At 45.0% G+C, this 22418-nt stretch overlaps 1 protein-coding gene and 2 long non-coding RNA genes across 10 annotated transcripts in view; 1 reads left to right on the top strand and 2 right to left on the bottom strand.

The window, feature by feature from the left end:
- TMEM63C (transmembrane protein 63C) overlaps nucleotides 1-3365 on the bottom strand; it is an 80207-nt gene extending 76842 nt beyond the window's left edge. For 4 of the 8 annotated variants that reach the window (XR_014059601.1, XR_014059600.1, XM_081510512.1 and 1 more), the window contains exon 1: nucleotides 3172-3339. The gene's annotated coding sequence lies outside the window, so the exon portion shown is untranslated. Of the gene's footprint in view, nucleotides 1-3171 lie in introns of all 8 variants that reach the window. The other 4 variants (XR_014059599.1, XM_081510509.1, XM_081510513.1 and 1 more) reach the window with 2 other exon arrangements.
- A 6439-nt stretch (nucleotides 3366-9804) lies between these two features.
- LOC145513623 (uncharacterized) lies at nucleotides 9805-18114 on the bottom strand. Its single transcript, XR_014059597.1, has 3 exons — nucleotides 17983-18114; nucleotides 14723-14818; nucleotides 9805-9962 (listed from the first exon to the last, which is right to left on the bottom strand). It is a non-coding gene; the product is annotated as an uncharacterized LOC145513623 (long non-coding RNA).
- Nucleotides 18115-18223: 109 nt separating this feature from the next.
- Nucleotides 18224-21398, top strand: LOC145513622 (uncharacterized). The gene is made up of 4 exons (XR_014059596.1): nucleotides 18224-18489; nucleotides 19068-19136; nucleotides 19708-19898; nucleotides 21296-21398. It is a non-coding gene; the product is annotated as an uncharacterized LOC145513622 (long non-coding RNA).
- The last annotated feature ends 1020 nt before the right edge of the window (nucleotides 21399-22418 follow it).

Genomic DNA, 22418 nt, shown 5'->3' with positions numbered 1-22418 from the left:
AGGTACAATACAGGGAGATACAGAAGAGGAGGGAGAATCCATGGGAGTACCAGGTGGGTTATACGGTGGGCCCCAAAGAGATGACCCCATGTCCCAAACACCAACACCAACAACCCAGATGAGTGTCAGCCTGGTAGAAGGTGCTTTGTAAAGGTGCAAAGGTGTGTGGGAGTGAATGGCTGAGGCTTTTGTGAATAGCTATGGCCTTGAGAGTCTTCCAGAGGAAAGGTGCTTCTAGCCTATGGGTGCTGAGAACATTTTCATGTTCTCACTCACGTGGATTGAGGTGGGAGATCTCTGAATGATGATGAGAGTTGTCTTTGTGACTGCTTTCTTAACCTCCAGTGTCTTGTCTGGGAACATAATCCAGAATAACAACAAAGACCCAAAAAGCATCTGAGCAACCCAAACAGATAAAACTGTCAACTGTCCAAATCAGATGCTTTATCTGCAGGAGAGCACCTTGTGTCTTCAGTGACAGCCCACCTACATTTATTCTACACAGTTTCAACAGATCCATGATGCCAGGGACTACTAAGTGTCCACTTCTGTCCTTTCTTTCCCTCTTTCTTTTAGCAGTAGAGCTTCCAAGGTTAAAACCTGGATACATGGCTACCCTGTTAGAGACTACATATCCCAGCCTCCCTTGCAGCCAGGTCCAGCAATGGGACTAAGTTATAGCCAATGGAATGTGAGTGGAAGTGATCTGTTTCATTTCTGGGCCACATTCTTAAAAGGAAGTTGCCTGCTCTCCACTCCTCTTTCCCCTTGTGCAGACTGGGCCATAGACATGGGAATGGAAATGGGGGCATCTTTGATGATGCTGGCAAGGACAGGACCCTAAGATTGGCCAACCAACAAGACCTTAAGAACCTGAATTTTCATGATGACCTGGAGGAGAAGAGCCCTGGACCATTGACACCTTGGTCTCTGTGACAATAGCTGGACCAAGAGACTTACTGATAAACCTGATCAGTTTCCTGGTTTTCAAGCCCACAGTAGATAGGGAGCAGCATATTGGAAGGAGAAAGCTTTCATGAAATGGAAAGCACAGTGAAATTAGCAAAAGCCTAGGGTGAGAGGAGACAGAACAGCTGTAAAACAAACTCAGAGTTTGGGGTCATTTAGTTCAGGATCATGCCAAGAAGCCTTGGGGGCACTGTTGTATTACAAGATAATGTTGGAAATGGTCACAAGAACAATCTTGAATCATTAAGACAAAGTTAATTGTGACAGAATATTTTATATTGGAAGGAAAGCAATTATGTGATGTATTTAGAAAGTATATAAGATAGAAAATAGTTAACTTAAAACTCGCATGCTTAAGGTAGACACCTTCAGCATCCATTCAAAATAATACCTTTCCTGAAGGGCCAGAAAGTAGAGGTTTTGTCTCATTGATATTTACCTTCTTCCCCACTAGATTATAAACCCTTTTAAGATCAGCTTGTAGGGACTTGCCTGGTGGTACAGTGGTCGACTCCCAAGGCCGGGGCCGGGTTTCACCCCTGGTCAGGGAACTAGATCCCACAGGCCACAACTAAGAGTTTGCATGCTGCCAGTAAAGACCCTGTGTGCTGCAATTAAGACCCAGTGCAGCCAAATAAATAAATATTTTTAAAAAGTCAGATTGTACTTCCTTTTCCTTCCTATGGGCTTCCCTTGTGGCTCAGCTGGTAAAGAATCTGCCTGCAATGCGGGAGACCTGGGTTCGATCCCTGGGTTGGGAAGATCCCCTGGAGAAGGGAACAGCTACCCACTCTAGTATTCCTGCCTAGAGAATTCACTGTACAGTCCATGGAGTCGCAAAGAGTTGGACACAACTGAGTGGCTTTCACTTCACTTCACTTCCTTTCTATCCCAGTATCTGGCACAGTGCTGACTCAAGTAAATATTCCTTAATTGCTAAGGGGGTGAAATCAGTGTTACCTTAGATTTCAGAGCTTAGTGGTTCCACCAGATGATGTGGAATATTGAGCAGTGAAGCTGCCTGAGGTCCCAGAATACCCTGGTGGAGAGCTGCAGGAGCACCGCCCTCTTAGCCAAGAGTTTTAAGAGCCCATGGTGACCCTACTCCTGCTGTCTAGAAATCATTTCATCAGAAACACTCTCTTGAACTCACAAGGCCAACATGCTCGGGATTTTCATTGCAGAACTGGTTGTAATTCCAAAACCAAATACAACTGAACACAGTCTACACAACAGGGCACGGCCTTTCTGCACTGCCCAGATGAGATGTTCAGGAAAACTCAAAATGAGAGGGAAAAAGTGGGAGGCCCGGGAAAGTTAGCTCGGTGTGCTCACTGTTTGTTTCACGTCACTTCGACTCCTAGGATTTTAGGTTTCAAGGCAGCAGAGCTACACTATTGTCCCCATCACCTCAAGGCTGGTGCTGGGTAAGATTGCTAAGTAGCCTGTAAGAAGGTGGGTGATGGGTCTAGAGGTAATGATCTTGAAAGTCTGCAGATTTTGCTATACGATCCAGAAGTAAACTTAGCCACTGATAGGGACAGTGTTTTCAAGGCAGAACTGCATCACTATTAACACTTTAAGTGATAATGCAGATACTGTAGGGTATCCCCTGCCCCCAAGAGCCCAATCAAGACTCTGCAAGGAAGTGGGTCTATTTTGGGAGCTCAGACTTCTGTCACAATACACTCTTATCTGTCCTTCCAGCCGACTCATTGGAAAAGACCCTGATGCTGGGAAAGATTGAGGGCAGGAGGAGAAGGGGGCGACCAAGGATGAGATGGTTGGATGGCCTCATCAACTCAATGGACATGAGTTTGGGCAAACTCTGGGAGATAGTGAAGGACAAGGAAGCCTGGCATTCTGCAGCCCATGAGGTGCTGCAAAGAGTCGGACATGGCCGAGTGACTAAACAACAACAATAGGAATTTGATTTTCTGTTCAGAAGGTAGGGGAGCAACATATTGGGATGGAAAACTATTTTCATGTCCTCTGTCTAGTCAGACACTGGGCTGTGGATTTCAAGAGACACACAGCACAGATCACTCACAGGAAGCAGCACTTCCCAGGATGGTGGGGCCAGAGTGGAGAAGTCAGAGCCGTCCAACCACGTACGTGGTCCTCAGGGCAGAGAATCCAGGACTCCCCTGTGCTGGGACAGCCCTGGCCTCCCTGCTCTCCCTTAGCTGGGTCCCCACTCACCAAGGCCCCACCAGGTAGATGCTCTTAGCTCGCAGCAGCCTCTTTGACTAGTACTTCTGTCCTGGAAGAGGGGAAAGTCAGGACTAGTGCGGGGCAGGCGGAGGAGGTGGGTCTCTGTCATTCAGCACACACAGCCACTACCAATGATCAATACTGGAAACTGCCGGTGGGCTAGGTCAGAGGCGGATGCTGGTGACATCACAAAGGAAGCACCACTGTCATGACGGAACTCTGAACACACGTTGGAGAGGGAGCAGTTCCCTAACCAGAAATGAGCTAAACTGAACATTTCCAGGGCAGATCTGGAGGTCTGAAGCCTGTACAACCTCACCTTCATCCTATCTTGAGCCTAGCTGATGCCCTGTAGGATCAAGTCATGAAAGAACACTTGGAAACTATATTATCAGTGGTGAGCATGCTGTAACATATACTGAAGTAGAAATATAATGTATACGTGAAACATATAATATTATAAACCAGTGTTACCTCAATAATAAATTAATTAAATACTTGGGTCCTCATGTTGATATTTATTGAGGTTAAAAACCATCCCCCACTCCCACCCCAAGTGGATCCTCAAGAGGCAGAAATATGGGTTTCTTATGGGATTTCTTCTGGGCTGCAAAGTGAGGGTCCCGTCTCCATGGCCAGGCTCTTGAAAGCAGCTCTGTTGTCCTCTGGGAGTTGGAGTCAGTTTCTGGTAATGAACATGTTCTTTGTTTTATAACCTGCATTAACTTTGTGAAATACAGTACACAATTAGAGAAGTATGTATAAAATAGAAATGAGCACTGTAATGAATAATCATAAAGCAAACAGTTATGTAACCACTACCCAAGTCAAGAAATAGAACATTATGCCAGACATTTCTCTGCATTGCTGCCCAATCACACCCCTTTCTCCTCCAACTGCCCTCCACCCAGAGATAGGCCCCTCTTGACCTTAATGGTAACCTTCACTTCCTTTTCTTTGTACTTTCACCACCTGATTATTCATCCCTAATCAACAGAGTTTGGTTGGGTCTCTTTTTTAAGTGAATATTAATGAAATTTATTGTATATACGCTTAGAATCTATTATGTATATACTTATACTTGTTGGGCTGTTATGCAACATTGTATTTTTTAAAATTTATTCAAGGGCTACCTCAGAAATGTTGCCATGTAAAGACATTTTTAAAAATTTTTATTTATGTATTTATTTTATTTTTGGCTGCGCTGGATATCCATTGCTGTGCACAGGCTTTCCCTGGTTGCTACTCTAGTTGCAGCGTGTGGGTTTCTCTTTGCAGCGGCTTCTCTTGTTGCAGAGCACAGGCTGTAGGGTGCGGGGGGCTCAGTAGTTGTGGCTCACAGGCTTACTTGTCCCACGGCATCTTCCCAGTTCAAGGATCAAATCTGTGTCTCCTGCCTTGGCAGGCATATTCTTAGCCATTGGACCACCAGGGAAGCCTAACATTATATTTTAAACATTCATTCAAGTTGTGGCATGCAGTTGTTTATTGATCGTTGTTGCTGTATGGTACTCCTTAGCTTGACTCTGCCGTAATTAATTGATCCCATTTGGTGGAAATTTCTGTTTGTCAGCTTGTTTTCCAAAGCAATGCCCCTATGCCTGGTACACATGTGCTCGAGTTTCTGTTGACCAAGAGTAAAGTCGAGGGAATGATCATCCACTTTGGTGGTGCATGTCTTCAGCTTTACTAATTAATGCTGTTTCCAAAGCAGGGTTGTATCAATGTGTACCTCTACCAGCAGTGGGCGAAGGGTTTCTGACGGTCTACATCCTTTCTGATATTTGGCACTGATGGTCTTTGTTACTATCCTGGTAGAGTTTTAGTAGTGTCTCATGTGGTTTCAATATGCATTTCATGAATTATTGAGATGAGGTATATGGTCAAAAATGTATTGACCATTTGGAATTCCTTTTCTGGAGATATTTGTTCAAGTCTTTCACCCATCTTTTTTTTAAATTGAGCTGCCTTTCTAACCGATTTGAAAGATATTATAAATAGCCTTGTGATTATCTTCTCCTGTTTGGGTCTTTCCTTTTCAGTATATGGTGTTCTCAAGTTAACCAGAGTTTTAAATTTTAGTTTAGCAAAATTTATCTATCTCTTTGTATCATATTTAAGAAATGTTTCCTGATTCTGAGGACTTAAAGACATGTTTCTGTACTATCTTCTAAAAATGTGAAGGTTCTTTTGCATTTTGCATTGAAGTTTATACCAGCATTCATCAGTGATAATGGCAGAGGAAGTAACTCCAAAAGTCTGTCCCTCCCCAAAGGCAGTGAACGAACTTGCAAAAAACTATCAGGACCAACTTTTTTGGAACTCTGGAAACTAACTGAAGGCTTCAAGCACCCAGTTCAGTTCAGTTCAGTTCAGCCACTCAGTCATGTCCGACTCTTTGCGACCCCATGAACTGCAGCACGCCAGGCTTCCCTGTCCATCACCAACTCCCGGAGTCTACCCAAACCCATGTCCATCAAGTCGGTGATGCCATCCAGCCATCTCATCCTCTGTCATCCCCTTCCCCTCCTGCCCCCAATCCTTCCCAGCATCAGGGTCTTTTCCAATGAGTCAACTCTTCGCATAAGGTGGCCAAAATATTGGAGTTTCAGCTTCAACATCAGTCCTTCCAATGAACACCCAGGACTGATCTCCTTTAGGATGAACTGGTTGGATCTTCTTGCAGTCCAAGGGACTCTCAAGAGTCTTCTCCAATACCACAGTTCAAAAGCATCAATTCTTCGGCGCTCAGCTTTCTTCACAGTCCAACTCTCACATCCATACATGACTACTGGAAAAACCATAGCCTTGACTAGACAGACCTTTGTTGGCAAAGTAATGTCTCTGCTTTTAAATATGCTATCTAGGTTGGTCATAACTTTCCTTCCAAGGAGTAAGCATCTTTTAATTTCATGGCTGCAGTCACCATCAGCAGTGATTTTGGAGCCCAGAAAAATAAAGTCTGACACTGTTTCCACTCTTTCCCCATCTATTTCCCATGAAGTGATGGGACCAGATGCCATGATCTTAGTTTTCTGAATGTTGAACTTCAAGCCAACATTTTTACTCTCCTCTTTCACTTTCATCAAGAGGCTTTTTAATTCCTCTTCACTTTCTGCCATAAGGGTGGTGTCATCTGCATATCTGAGGTTATTGATATTTTTCCCGACAATCTTGATTCCAGCTTGTGCTTCTTCCAGCCCAGTGTTTCTCATGATGTACTCTGCATATAAGCTAAATAAGCAGGGTGACAATATATAGCCTTGATGTACTCCTTTTCCTATTTGGAACCAGTCTGTTGTTCCATGTCCAGTTCTAACTGTTGCGTCCTGACCTGCATACAGGTTTCTCAAGAGGCAGGTCAGGTGGTCTGGTAGTCCCATCTCTTTCAGAATTTTCCACAGTTTATTGTGATCCACACAGTCAAAGGCTTTGGCATAGTCAATAAAGCAGAAGTAGGTGTTTTTCTGGAACTCTCTTGCTTTTTCGATGATCCATCGGATGTTGGCAATTTGATCTCCGGTTCCTCTGCCTTTTCTAAAACCAGCTTGAACATCTGGAAGTTCACGGTTCATGTATTGCTGAAGCCTGGCTTGGAGAATTTTGAGCATTACTTTACTAGCGTGTGAGATGAGTGCAATTGTGCAGTAATTTGAGCATTCTTTGGCATTGCCTTTCTTTGGGATTGGGTTGAAAACTGATCTTTTCCAGTCCTGTGGCCACTGCTGAGTTTTCCAAATTTGCTGGCATATTGAGTGCAGCACTTTCACAGCATCATCTTTCAGGATTTGAAATAGCTCAACTGGAATTCCATCACCTCCACTAGCTTTGTTCATAGTGATGATTTCTAAGGCCCACTTGACTTCACATTCCAGGATGTCTGGCTCTAGGTGAGTGATCACACCATCGTGATTCTCTGGGTCATGAAGATCTTTTTTGTACAGTTCTTCCCTGTATTCTTGCCACCTCTTAATATCTTCTGCTTCTGTTATGTCCATACCATTTCTGTCCTTTATTGAGCCCATCTTTGCATGAAATGTTCCCTTTGGTATCTCTAATTTTCATGAAGAGATCTCTAGTCTTTCCCATTCTGTTGTTTTCCTCTGTTTCTTTGCATTGATCGCTAAGGAAGGCTTTCTTATCTCTTCTTGCTATTCCTTGGAACTCTGCATTCATCTATTTGCCATGAAGTGATGAGACTGGATGTCATGATCTTAGTTTTTAGAATGTTGAGTTTTAAGCCAGCTTTTTCACTCTCCTCTTTCACCTTCATCAAGAGGCTCTTTAGTTCTTCTTCACTTTCTGCCATAAGGGTGGTGTCATCTGCATATCTGAGGTTATTGATATTTCTCCCTGCAAACTTGATTCCAGCTTGTGCTTCATACAGCCCAGCATTTCACATGATGTATTCTGCATATAAGTTAAATAGGCAGGGTGACAATATACAGCCTTGACGTACTCCTTTCCAAATTTGGAACCAGAGTAGATGTTTTTCAGGAACTCCCTTGCTTTCTCCATGATCCATTTGATCTCTGGTGATTTGATCTCTGGTTCCTGTGCCTCTTTGAAACCCAGCTTGTACGTCTGGAAGTTCTTGGTTCATGTATTGCTGGAGCCTAGCTAGAAGGATTTTGAGCACAACCTAGCTAGCATGTGAAATGAGTGCAGTTGTACAGCAGTTTGAACATACTTTGCTTCAAGTATGGGAGTTTCAACTCACCATTTTGGGTGGCCTAGCAGCCAAAGCCACAGCCCAAGTTTGCATCTTTCTCTTTTAGTCTGCAGTGTCTATAGAGCTAAAGCATCTTCCTCACCTTCTTATCAGCTCTTCAATGTCTTTAATTTAGAGTATGTAGTTCATGTACTTTTAAGAAAACACTTTTATTGAGATATAATTCATATGCCATATAAATCACTGCTTTAAATGTACAATTCAATGGTTTTTAGTATATTCACAGATTTGTGCAGTCATCACCACAATTTAAATTTAGAACACTTTGTCACCCCCCAAAAAAATATCTCGTACCAATTAACTGTCACTTCTGTTTCCCTCCACCTTCCTCCCCCAGCCCTAGGAAACCGCTCATCCACTTTCTGTTTTCATAGATGTGCCTATTCTGGACATTTCATAAAAATGGAATCATCCAATATGCGGTCTTTTAAGACTGGCTTTTTTCACTTGATGTGATATTTTCATGGTTCATCCATGTAGTCCATTTACTTTTAATGTAATTATTTCTATGGTTGGGTTTAAATCTACCATCTTGCTATTTTTTTTCCCATTTGTCCCATATGTTCTTTGTTCTGTTTTTTGCCTTTTTTCTTGCCTTCTTTGAGTATTTTTTAGGAGTTCATTTCATCTGTCGGCTTATTAGTTATTCCTTTCTCTTTTTTTGTGTTTGTTCTAAAGTTTACAATATGCATCTTTAATTTCTACCTTTAATATTACCCTACATCACATGTTACACAAGAAACTTACAACATTGTGTTCCTTTTCTTCCTCTCTTGTCCTTAATGCTTTTTTTTGTCATACATTCTACTTCTATATGTATTATAAGCTCCACAGTACATTGTTATTATGTTTGCTTAAGCTTTTATTTATTTTTAACATAAATTTTAAAATGAGGAGAAAACATATTTTACTTTTACCATTTTCCATATTTATTTATTTATTTGTAGAGATCTGAGTTTCTACTTTTGCCATTTTTCATATTTATTTATTTCTCTTTATTTCTTTGTAGAGATTTGAGTTTCTACCTGATATCATTTCCTTTAAGTCTTCAATAGGTCTGCAGGTGATGGCTTCCCTTAGCTTTTTCCCTGGAAACAAACCTAGGTTGACAATTCTTTCTTTTTTCTGGTAAGATGTTAAAAATTTAGTTCCATAGTCTCCTGACTTGTATTATTTATACTAAGAAGTCAGAGATTATTCATACATTTTCCTTCTTGCATAAATATTTCTTTTTACCTTTGGCTCCCTGAAAAGAAATGTTGTATCACTGATCTCGTTGAAAATGATATATCATTATCATATCATTCATCTTCAGCAGTTTAAATATGATGTACCTTGGTGTCATGTTTTTGTGCTTGGCATTGGTTCAGCTTCTTGGATGTGTCCATTTATATTATTCATAAAATTTGAAATTTTTTCAGCCATTATTTTTCAAAAATGTACCCCCTCGATGATATGAAATAATTATATATATTATTCCTGTTGATATTGTCACAGGCTACTGAGACTCTATTCCTCTTTATGGTCTTTTTTCCTCTCTGGTTCTCCTGTAGCCCCTTTAGAAGTCATCCAAACCCTAATGGAGAACCTAAAAGTCCTTCACTGGAACTCAAATCTCTAAACACAACCTATCCTTTTTGTCAGGTTTATTCATGTATTGGAAAAATGGAAAAGAATACAAGGACATAATCAACCTCAGGGTTCAACAAAGTGGTTACCTCTTATGAAAAGGTGATGGGACGTACCTCAGGGAAAGTTTATCTATGTTGGCAATGTTTTATTTCTTAAACTGGTAGCAAGAACATGGGTTTTGTTGTGTTATTGTTTATATTGTTTTAAATATTACATAATTTTTAAAGAGACACAAGGACATGGATCTCAACATGTTAGAATCTCTGAAACTTTAATGAAAGGATTGAAATGAGACATTTGGGGCACAGAAAGCCATGGGGGCCTAGATTTTGGCTCCCTGATACTGTTTTTCTGTTCCTTAGAAGATGCTTCATTGGTTTCGTCCTATTTTCTCTGTTTCTTAAAGAAGGTGTCCCTATGATAGAGCAGAGATAGAGGCAGTGGACACCCCTGGGTCATTCATTGAGCCAGGTGCTTCTATGCTGGCACTATCTGCTTTCCAGCACATTTTAATCCTGACTTTATTACCAGCATGTTATCAGTATGCAGGGAAATAAGCGGAACAAGTAAGTATCTTTTTACTGCAGCAAGATGACTCTTTCCCCAGCCCTCATCTCCCCTGTGGCTGAGCAATGCTTACTACTTTCAGCCATGATCACTGCATCCTTTCACATCCTTCTATGCATCTCCAGCAGAAACCCTCCCTCCGTCCTGTCTCTCAGTCTGATGAGCTGGAGAACCAGCTACTTTCTTGCCGACCAATCCCCTCACTAGCCTAGCCCCTCACCAAGACGCATAATAGTTAAGAGCTAACATTTGTTATACTTTTGCCATATTAACTCATATAATCCTCAAGACAACCCTACACGGTGGACATGACTATTACAGTTCTCATTTGATCTTCAAAATATCTCAGGTAAAGGAAACATCACTGCTACCATCTGTAACAGTTTAAAGATGAGGTAACAATTTAAAGATGAGGCATCAAAGGTTCAGTTACTTGACCAAGGTCACACAAGCAGGAAGGCTCAGCTAGCCCTGGACCTCCCACTCCAGTACTCTTGCCTGGAAAATCCCATGGACGGAGGAGCCTGGTAGGCTGCAGTCCATGGGGTCGCTAAGAGTTGGATACAACTGAGTGACTTCACTTTCACTTTTCACTTTCATACATTGGAGAAGGAAATGGCAACCCACTCCAGCGTTCTTGCCTGGAGAATCCCAGGGATGGCGGAGCCTGGTGGGCTGCCATCTAGGGGTCACACAGAGTCGGCCATGACTAAAGTGACTTAGCAGCAGCAGCAGCAGCCCTGAAACTCAGTTTTTCTCTCTCTAGTTTTTGTGTGTCTTGTGAATGATCAGGACTGTCTGGTTAACCCATAGAAGAATGAAAAACAATGTCACTGTTGATTCAAGGCCTGGGTTTGGGGTGGCTTGTAGCCCACCGATACGGAATTGAAACCGATGTCAAAAATTAGATGGTAGATGAGTATTTTCTCTATGAAAATATATTTTCATTGTGTTGTTAAGTGAAAAAAAAAGCAGGCTATAAAGCAATATATGCAACATGGTTTCATTGCCGTAAACAAACAGCAACAAAAAAGCACATACTCTGAACCTATTCGATTTCCAACTTGGATACTGTGTTTGATGTTGAAGGGTGCTTCTATTCCAAACAGGATGCTGGTTTGTTCAGATCCTCTTGCCTGGAAGCTGATGACTGGAACTCAAAGGGAGGATCATAGAGTGGGGAGAAACCCTCACTCTAAGGAGAGGTGGACGTTGCTGTAGGGTGGTATTCCCAGGGCATCTACAGTCTCCAGAACCAGCCTTGCTACTCTAACCAGCACTACTACCCCTCCGCTCCTCTCAACAAGCACATGAAGATGGTCAGAGAGCAGTCAGTCCCAGGGGAGACCAGCTACATAATTTTCCAGGGTTTGTGACAAGTAGCTCCTTGTTCAAACATCATGAAGAATTTCAAGACAACAGAGCATTCCACCAAGTGTGGGGCCCTCCTGGGCACAGCAAATGTCCCCAGGCTAGAGCAGGGATGCTCTGGTGTTCCCTCCACTTTCTGGCTGTGGAAGGAGGGTTGCTGGAGCTTATTCCCAGAGAGTGGGTGCCTGTGAGAGAGAGGTGGACACCCCATTTCTTAGTTGAGTGCCAGCTGACTGGTCAACCTATCCCGCCTTGGGGTGAGGTGGGGGTGGAAAGGAGAATGAACAGAGACAGAGCCAGGCAGTGAAGGTGGCCTGCAGGCCCCCGTGTGGCCAGACAAGGATGCAGGGATTTCCTGTGGGCCAGTCCCTCCTAAGGAGGTAGCTGAGGAAGAATTCCAATGGGGGGCATCCAGGGGCGAGAACGGACGGGATATGTTCACAACAGTCTAGCCAGATGACCCTTCTCCCCATTGAACCCACTTGGAAGACTTCACCCCCAGGAGACACTCGTCATCAGGCAGTGTTGGCCAAGAGCACAAAACCTGTGGTGCGAAGAGTTGACTCATTGGAAAAGACCCTGAGGCTGGGAAAGATTGAAGGCAGGAGAAGGGAACGACAGAGGATGAGATGGTTGGATGGCATCACCGACTCAATGGACATGGGTTTGAGTAAACTCCGGGAGTTGGTGATGGACAGGGAGGCCTGGCGTGCTGTGGTCCATGGGGTCACAAAGAGTCAGACACGACTGAGCGACTGAACTGAACTGAACTGAGCCCCCTTCCAGCTCTTCCACCCTCCATTTATACCCCAACCTCAAACTCAGGGGAGATCAAAGCTTTCTGATGGGGGAGGGAAGGAGGAGACGCCCCCTCCCCACTCCTAGCCTTGCTTGACACTAGGGGAGGATCACCCTATATTTGCATTTGATGTTTAACTTTTAAATTGGATTAAACTAAACTGGATATTTAATCATTTAAAAACACTAGGGAATTCGATCAGAAAACTTGAAGTCTGCCAGAAACATTGTTGGAGAGAAGACCTTTGACAAAGCATGGGTGAGGGCAGTGATGAGAAACAAAGCAACAATGTGTCCTGTTTGATCCTGTCACATTCAGACTTCCCCATAAACCAGGTCCACATGAATAAGAAGAGGTCTGAAGGGTGTACAGCTGGGTATCAGATAACAGTTGGGCTTGGGGATTTTGTACAAAGACAAGCAGTGATCTTTAACAAGGGAGGCATTCTGTCCTCCACGAGGCTGCCTCCAGCCCATCCGCCCATCCAGTGCCCATTTATAAGCAGCCCTGCCCCACGGTGGGGGGAGATAGGATGTTGGGAGGGCAGCCCTCAACCAGCTCTGGGGGAGGGGGATGAACTCCATCCTCAGCCTCCCCGCCCCACAACGTATAAGTCCCTCTGGACCCAGAGACCCAGCCTCATTCATCTCTGTCTCCCACAGCACCAGGACAAGCCTCATAAAATTCTGGCACATCAGAACACCCCTTTAGAGCCAGGAAAGCACCCATCACCGGGGAGGGGCCAGGTGGGCACGATTCACAGGGGGCTGGGCCGGGGGACGAGTGGAAGGAGATGAGCACGCAGGGTGAGCAACCTGGCCCCAGAATGGTCCATCACCCTGGGCCATTCAGGATGACTGGTCACCCTAGGGCAGGATCCGGGTTGGATGGAGCGGGGAGGGGCGGCTTGGTGGGCATGGGGTGAGGACAGGAGAGGGGGCAGAAATGGCAGCAGAGGACAGGGCCGGTGGGAGCTGCCTTTCCTTTGTTTCCGTGGCTTTTCCATCTTGTGGGGAACAAAGCCTCTCTCTGCTGGGAGGGGTGTGTGTGTGTGAGTGTGTTATGTGGGAGAGCTTTCTCTCCTCTCTCTCTCTCTCCCTCCAGAAGGCCTGCCCCCCTCCTTCGAAGCTCCAGTGGCCATGACTCAGCAGGAAAGCCAGATCTGCTCCAGCGCAGCTTCTGCACCCCCCCATCACCCCCGCACCGCCGGCTCCCTGCCAGGCTTCCTTCCCTTGGGCACCTACACAGAGGACCAGAGGCAAGAATATCTCTGACCCCATCACAAAGACAGGGGGCAAGAGCCCATAGAGGGAGCGGGGCAGACTGAAGGCACAGCCTCCCTTGCTGAGAGGAGGGATGACATTCCCGGGCTCGAAGATCCTGGAGACAGGGCAGAGCCCGTGTCCCTGGCGATCAGGGACCAGGGGGTGGGGAGGCCGTGGCGGGGGGAAGCAGCCAGCTCTGCCTGCAGCTCTCTATCTCAAAGTGACCCCAGACCACAGATCAGGTATGTGGCTTCTTGCCAACGTTACCAGCAAGGTCCTGGTTTCTCTCTCCGCTCTTGTCCCTGAAAAGCTGGTGAGGACGGTGGGTGCTGTGAACATTCTCTTGCCCCCCAAAGTCGCCTCCACGATCAGGCAGCTGCTAAAAGTTCTGCCATCAGACCCCTACCTACCATGGGTAGCTCATGAAGGTGTCACAGGCTTTAGAGAGCTCGTTCCCCTTGCAGGGCTGCCACCTACAAGCTGGGAGATCGGGACCAACTCCCTAGCAGCCCTCAGGCCCTGTGCTTTGATCTGGCAATTGGGAATGAGAAGCCTACAGGGCAGGGCTGGGGTGAGGGTGCAGAAGAGACAATGTTAATATCCGAGCCCTCATTCACACCCTAGGGTGCCTGAAGCCCCTTCCCACAGGAATTGGGAATGAGCAGGCAAAGGAGTATTTTGAAAGGAGATGGAGGGGCTTCCCTGGTGGCTCAGTGGTAAAGAATCTGCCTGCCAGTGCCAGGGACATGGGTTCAATCCTTGGTCAGGGAGGATCCCACATGGCTCAGAGCAACTAAGCCCACACACCACAACTATTGAGCCTGTGTGCTAGAACCTGGACACCACAACTGCTGGGTCCACACACAGCAGTTTCTGAAGCCCGCCTGACCAAGAGCCTGTGCTCTGCATCAAGAGAAGCCACCACAATGAGAAGCTGGTGCACTGTAGCTAGAGAAAAGCCCGCACAGCAATGAAGACCCAGAACAGCTCAAAATAAAAATAAATTAATTAAAATTATTTAAATAAAAAAAAACCAACAAGGCAGAGGAGAGAAAAAGATAAGACTGAGTGGTCTCGGCCGCAAGAGGTGTCTCCTAGGCAGGAAAGAGAAGGTGGTGGTGGGTCAGGAAGAAACACTTGGCAGCATCCTACAAGCCTCTTTGCCCAACTTACCAGGGCAGCTGCCGTCGCTCCTGCTGTGTGGTAGTCGATGTCAGAGGGCCTCCCCGCTCACTGCTGCCCTCCCTGTCACTTCAGCCAGACTCCACTCTAGAAAGGGAGGGGAGGGTAGTGTTGGGCGCATTGGGGCTGGGAGAGGAGATGCTGTAGCTGGACCAGCAGGACAGGACGGTGGGCAGCTGAGAGCATAAGGGTAGTGGGTGCATAGCACTGACTGTTGGCAATGGTGATAATTGCAACAGTATACAAGTGTCATTTACATGCAGGGAGGAAAGGACAGGAAGGTCAGGGCTGGCAAAGCCCTTCATGACATCAGGACCCAAGATCCTTGTATATCATTTCCACACTATTCTCGGTATGCATCTCATGGTCCAAAATGGTTGTTCAAGTTCCAGCCATCAAGCCAACATTCCACCAGTAGGAAGTATGAAAGAAGGGTGAGCAAGGACATACCCTCTCTGCCGAAGGACACTCCTTAGAAGTTATTCATGATTATTCCATTTATCTTCCATTGGTTAGAACTTAGTCACATGACCATATGTAGGTGCTGTTTTTGGGTAATTCTTGTTCTGTGGTCTTATGGTTATTGGTTATTTCCCTGGTCAATTTATACTGAGGAACTTTCTATGTAGAGATACCCACCCTGTAGGCAGGGGATGGTACCTCACAGGCAGAATATGGTAGAGAATTCTCATGGCTCCTCAATAAACGTTCTCCTTTTCTTCCGCAGGAATTAGATGCCCCTACAATAAAGACTAATTTCTTTGCACCTAGATATGGTCATGTGACTAAGTTCTAACTGATGGGAGATAAATGGAATAATCATGAATAACTTCCAAGGAGTGTCCTTCGGCAGAGAGGGTATGTCCTTGCTTAGCTTTCTTTCATACTTCCTACTGGTGGAATGTTGGCTTGATGGCTGGAACTTGAACAACCATTTTGGACCACGAGATGCATACTGAGAATGGTGAGGAAATGATGTACAAGGAGCCTGGGTCCTGATGTCATGAAGGGCTTTACAAGCCCTGAACTTCCACCTCTACCATGAGGATAACAGCTACACCTGAGGGATGACAGAACAGGGTACTGGAAAGGGCTTGGTCTTTCCTGACACTGTAGAGTGACTATATTAGCCATGGAAGGCCTGCCTCTAGGCTTAATACACACGAGCGGGCAATACACGTCTATCTCAATTAAGCCAATTCTACTTCAAGTTTCTTGTCCCTTCTCAGCCAAATTCTAAGGGAAACTCATAGTGAATTTGTTCTCTGTTTTTCGCTACTATGAGATGCACAGGGAAGACCCCAGCTGAGCCTCTCTTGGTCTGGACCTTGGAGGATATTTAGTAATGTGGGCCTAAGACACTGTGCAGTCAATAAGTGGCCTAGAAGTCACAAAGAGAGGGACTGGGCAAGGCCTTCTTCTCCTCAGAGTCCCAGCAGACAGTCACCCTGATTTTAACCCAGTGAGATGCAAAACAGACTTCTGACCTCCAGAACTGGACAGTGAGTGGACACTTATACACATCACAACAGAAAATGATCCCTTCATGGAATCATCCAGCTATCATAGAAAGAGAACATGGAGAGAGACACAGTTCTGAAATCCACCCAACAGCCAGCAGAAGAGAGATGGAGCCGCAGCTTCCAGAAAGATTAATTTCCATTCCCAATATTAACAATTCTCAATATTAACAGTTAAATTCGCCTCTACCACATTTAAACAAGACTGTTCTTCATTTAATGAATTTCAATAGAGGAACAATAGTAAACCTAGAAGAAAGAGTATAATTGAAAAATATTCTGGCTTTAATTATTTCCTATAAAAAGATAATCCCTTCTCTTTCAAACACCTTGATGGGGAGGGAGGTGGGGGGGAGGGTCAGGATGGGAACACATGTACACCCATGGCTGATTCATGTGAATGTATGGCAAAAACCACCACAATATTGTAAAGTAATTAGCCTCCAATTAAAACAAAAAAACAAACAAACAAAAATTAAAAAAAAAAAAAGAAAAGAGGAAGGATTCTCCCTTAGAGATTTGGGAGGGAGCATGGCCACGCAGACACCTTGATTTTGAACTTCTGGCACCCAAAACAGTCAGAGCACAAATTTCTGTTGTTTTAAGATACCAGGTTTGTGCAGCATTCACAGAAAAATAAAACGGTGTTCTGAAATTTAAAAAAAACACCTTATATAACAACACACAAAAGTCTTTAAAGAAATGGGATGAGATCTCAAGACTCAGAAACAAGATGGTGACTATGCGAACTTGATTGCCCCCTTGGGACTGTGAGAGACTGAAAGGTAGAGATCACCGTAGCACCTAGCACACAGAAGATGCTCAGTGAGTATTTGTTTACGGGCAGACTGACTTCCATTTGGAGCAGAGACTGAAGCGCCCCTGGGGATGGAACAGTGGTGGAGACCAGGAGAGAGATGCCTTGGGGGAAGATGACTCTGGGAGGGGGGCAATGATAAAATAGGAGTCAAGGTGGTCTGCAGCACACCGCTGCCCAAATAGTGCAATCCTCCTGGGTCAGCTGGGAAAACCCTGCATGTGATTAAGGCAGGATATTCCTAGGAACGGAGCTTTACAGCTAGCAATGGAGTGGTCATGTTCAGGGTAGCATTTGTTCCTCACAACCTCAAGGACATGGATGATAACTGCACTCTCTCCAGAAGAGAAAGGTAGGTCCCAGGACTGCAGAGTCACTTGCCCAAGACCACTCACTAGGAAATGCAGCAGCTGGAACTTGAACCCAGGGCTTCTGATCACAAACACCCTCTTCTTTAGAACAAAAGATGCAACTGGGGATTTCTGGCTCTAAGTGGCTCTCTCCCCTGAAATCCCCAGGCCAACACTAAGGCCCTGGCTGTGGTTTATAGAGCCCTGAAGTGAAGAGGAGGTGTGACAAGGCTGGGGATGTCAGGCAACCTCTCAGCAGATTGGAGAGATGGTAGACAGGTACACCCAACACTGGAGAACCCAAACAGTGCATTTGCACAAACACACACACACACACACACAAAAAAGCCTCGAACTCAAATATTTTACTGCCATCTACTGGAAATTGTCATAATGATCATGTAAATCCATGATGACTCAAGTGTGAAAATGATGCCCCCTGGAATTGTAAAGTGCAGAACCTGAACAACTGTACTGGGCAGCCCTAGATACATGTTCTCTTTCCTGGCAGAATGAAGAAAGACAGGGCCCTGGAAATCATGGTAAATAACGTTCTGCCCTCACCTTGTAGTCCCTAGCCCAAACAGAGGTTCTGTTGTAGTCTGTCTCCCATAGTTTTGCTACTCAGGCTCGTATAGACTCTTTTCATCCCTCTTTCTACTTTGTGCACATGTCCTGAGCATCTGCTCTGGGCCAAGTCCCGTGCTAGGCTTTGTGGGAACAACATGGGCAGAACCTAGTCCCTGCCTTTCATGAGCTCACAATCCAGTGGAGGACAGGACATGAAAACTTTACATGATATAGTGCAGAGGGACACATGTCAGCTGGACTTGGGGGGCCTAGGGGAGGTTTTCTGGAGAGAGGGACAGCTATGTCAAGCCTGAACTAATTTAATAAAGCAGGCAGAGGGCCAGGCAGTGTTCCAGGTGGGGGTCACAGTACATGCAAAGGCCTGAAGGCTAGAATAAGCTTGCAGCCTACAAGGCTTTTGAGTCAGACTCTGGAGGATCCCAGGTGGGTCTTTGGAGCTCCAGGGGTCCCAGGCCATGCCCAAGGTGGCTCCCTGCACAGGTGGGTCCTGGAGACAGTGAGTCAGGGGGGAGGCTTCTGGCTGAGGCAACAATGGGGCTGCAGCATCAGCTCACTCAATCCTCACAACCGCTGGTAAAGAAATACTACCGCGTCTACATTCTATGGCTTAAGACTCAGAGAGGTTAAGTAACTTGCTCCACGTCACAGAGCTGGAGCATGACTGAGACAGATTGGATTCAGGTCTGTGCCTCCAAGTTCTGGCCACGGCACCCGTGGGTCTTGTATGTGTTTCTGCTGAAGGAGGCCAGGGAGGAGAGGAGACTGGCTTCCATCCTCATCTCCTTTAGGCTTTGGGGTGTCACTCCCCGAGGCCTAGGCTTAGAAAAGGAAAGGAAAGGGGCAGGTCCTCACAGGAGAAGACAGCGCTCTGCCGCTCCCACTCGCTTGGCCCAGGCCGTTGAAAGGTCGGGGCTCAGCAACGCCGCCCCATGCGGTCCACCCTTGTGAGTTTCCCTCAGCTCTCTCAGGGACAACGTGTGTTTGCTCTGTGAGGGCCTCAGAGCAAGAGCCTTCCTGCTTCTGCGGTGCTTCTGAAGACTCTCTGTTTCTCTCTCAAGGCTTCAGGCTCTTACAAGAGTAATAGAAAACGTAGTAGGATGTCTTTTCCCACCTGGATCAGAGACAGTGTGAGTGTCTATCCTGGACTATGTGGGTCCTTCACCACGTACTAGCTGGGAGTCCTTGAACATTTTCCCAAGCCTCTGGCTCCTCTCCAGTAAGATGTGGATAATAGCTCTCGAACCTGGCAGTCTGAGACCTGCATGAGATGGTGCATAAGTCCCAGACGTGTGGTCACCATTTACCCTTCTCCCCAAGAAGTCAACTGTCAACTTGCTGTGTAGGGGATCCTGTGGCCAACAGTCTTGACCTTCTCCTGGCACTGTGAGTTACCACATGCGTGCATACTCACACACGCACCCTGGACGGGTGACTTGCTCAGGGATAACAGAGGCTGCGGCACAGTTTCCTTTAGAAATAACTGAGAGGCGATGGGCACACAAGCTCACCAGGTGCCCAGCAGAGAGCCCAACCCAGAGCAGAGCTGGGTTTGGTCAGCACTGCCTTTCACCTTTATTCCACCTTCAAGCCCTAGCTGGAAATACAGGCAGGCAGGAGGGCTCAGGGAGCCCGTTAGCCTCCAGGGGCTGAACAATTGGCATAATGGGGTTTGAAGTTTATGGTTTCATTTACTTGCAGGAAAAGGCTTTCAGTCTTCTACTTGGCCAGCTTCTGGAGGCTTCCATTAGGGCTGGGAGCAGGGCCACCCAACCCTTGAGCTGCAGTTTCCTCATATATAAAATGAGGCCAGCAATATTTACTAAGACAATCATCGTGAGGATTAAAATGAAAGAAGTACCTAAAGGGTCTAACATAATACCGGAAACAAGGTAAGCCCAGAAGGAGGTATAGCCGTGATGACCATGGTGGAATCCAGGAGGGTTCGGAGGATATCCGAAGGGTTCTACTCTCAACCATCTAGCTGCCAACCACCGTAGGAGGTTGAGGAGGCAAATGCCATAGCTGTTTTGGAGCCAGGAGCCAATCTCTCCCTGCTCCACTCCTGTGATGGGAGGGAAGTGGGTACAAACTTTCTGGGGGGGTGGGTAGTTTGGCAATAGGGGTCCTTTAGACCCAGCCCCTCCACTTCTTGGAATTCAGCCAAGGAAATAATCATAGAGCCCCACAGAGTTGTTTGTGCTATGACATTCATCGCAATGTTACTAACAATAGTGAGAAATTGAAAGTAATCTAAAGTTAGAGATGCACTCAACATACACTTCAGCTGAATGCCAAATGACCAAGATCAGTACTGTTCATTCAGCCGAAATCCTGGCCAACGTCTAATATGACCTTCACGAAACAAGCATCTTTGTTAAAGGAGTACATCTAAAATGTGATCAGAGATTATCTGTGATGATAATTTCATTAATGAATGTCATTGTCAATGCTTAACCGTTTAACATTTTAACACAAGAACAATACTTCTCCAGTGCTGGCAGTTAACGAGCTGGCTCCTATATTGTATATTACGCACGTTTGTGTTAATAAATCGATGCTTTTTTTCAACTAAGGATGGTGGAGGAGTGGGACCCTCACTTGTTCTAGTAATTTCTTCTTTTCTTCATATTCTTTGTATTTCTTCCCACGTAGGGTCAAATATGATTTGCCATGGATAGTGTTACACATCACTTTAGAGGTTTGCCTCCTCGTGGAATTGGGAAGTTGGTTGACATTCTGTTTTTAGTTTGTCTTTACAAGGTGTAAATAATTACAAATAAGGCTTTTGATTAAAGTTTCATGCCCTAGACAGAATAAAGTTACTAAAAGTTGACTACATTTTAAAAGATTATTTTGTTTAGTGTTACAAATGTTAGTATCTCAATTCTACAAAAATTAAAATTAAATATAATCTAATCTCTATTATTCTGCTTCATACTATTATTTTAATGTTTTATTATTGTTGCCTCAAAAATATCTTCTAAAGGAATTTGGCTGACATGTTTTCTCAATATTTTTATTAGCTATCAATGTTTCCTTCTTTATTTAAACACTCGAAATGCTTAATAATGAATTCTGTACAAAAAAGGGAAAGTGTTTATAATTATCATGTTGCTGTTCAGTCGCTCAGTCGTGTCCAACTCTTTGCAACCCCATGGACTGCAGCATTCCAGGCTTCCCTCTCCTCGCCATCTCCCAGAACCTGCTCGTGATAATCATCACAAGTGATAAGCATTTTACTTTTGCAATGATAAATATATATATTTATTCTCTAACTGACTGACAGAATCTCAACAAACAGAGCAGAAGAGAAGAACTCATTACAAGTTACATCTAGAAGGCTATCCACACTTGAAGGTGATTATTAGCAGTAAAGCCACATGACATGCCATGTGTGTATAATGGAGATTATTTTGCTTTGTGGATGCGAAGGTTATGTAACATGGTCACAGGCTCGTGGGTCATGTGCAAGTCCAGGGAACCGAGAAATGATGCTAATGTCTGAACTGAGCTTTTCAGCCTTTCAACAACCAAGGCTGAAGATGAAGCTGAAGAATGTATTTTGTCGAGATATCAAGGTCAAAGCCAAATTGTGGGGCATCCCTACAAACCTATGTCCCTTCTGTAGCCTGTCCATTGAAAATGATGTGTGAAACATATGTATCAGCATGGAAGAACTATTTTATTACTGCTGAATTTTAAACACTGGTTATAAAAGAGGATGAAGTCGTGGGCCCAAATTTGTAATTAAGGGAGCAAAGTCCGAATAAATAAAAGATTGAAAGACACATACAAAACATTAATGATGATTATCTCTGGGTTTAGGATGAGAGGATTTCTGCTTTATTTTTAATACATTATTTGTATTTTCTTATAAAACATGTCATTCATATGATTTTTAAAAATTAAAAATATTTAAAATGCATCTTTTCTGTCTCCCGTTTCTGTTTCATCTGGGGCCAGATTTCAAGCTTGCTGAGCTGGCCAGATGGTCTGGGATACTGACCACAGCTGCCTGTAGTGCTCACTGTCCATGTTCATTCGAGGTCAAGGCTTTGGCAGACTGCAGCTGCCTTTCCTGGACCTGTTTCTGAGAGGAGAAATGCCAAGAGGAACTCAAGGGTCAGTGAGGGAGTAGGGAAGGGCAAGGGGTAGTAGTAGCTCCATCTGCCCAGTGAGGAGCTGGAATCTCAGAGAGGCTAGAAGTGCCAGGAAAATCTTGCATCTGTCCTGAGACCTAGGGGATAAATAGCTTGAATATGTCTAAACGTTTCCATAGTAGAAGAAAAAACTCCAAAGTTGTCCCCCAAATTAATTTCCCTTTTCTTTTTTATGGGGCTTCCCTGGTGGCTCAGGCATATCAATATAACTCACAACTTTTAGCTGATTACCTAGCTACTTGCAGCTTT

This window comes from Giraffa tippelskirchi, chromosome 7, assembly GCF_054371585.1.
Source record: "Giraffa tippelskirchi isolate mGirTip1 chromosome 7, T2T-mGirTip1v1.2.pri, whole genome shotgun sequence".
NCBI classification, from domain to species: domain Eukaryota; kingdom Metazoa; phylum Chordata; class Mammalia; order Artiodactyla; family Giraffidae; genus Giraffa; species Giraffa tippelskirchi.
This window is presented reverse-complemented; position numbering and strand designations above follow the sequence as displayed.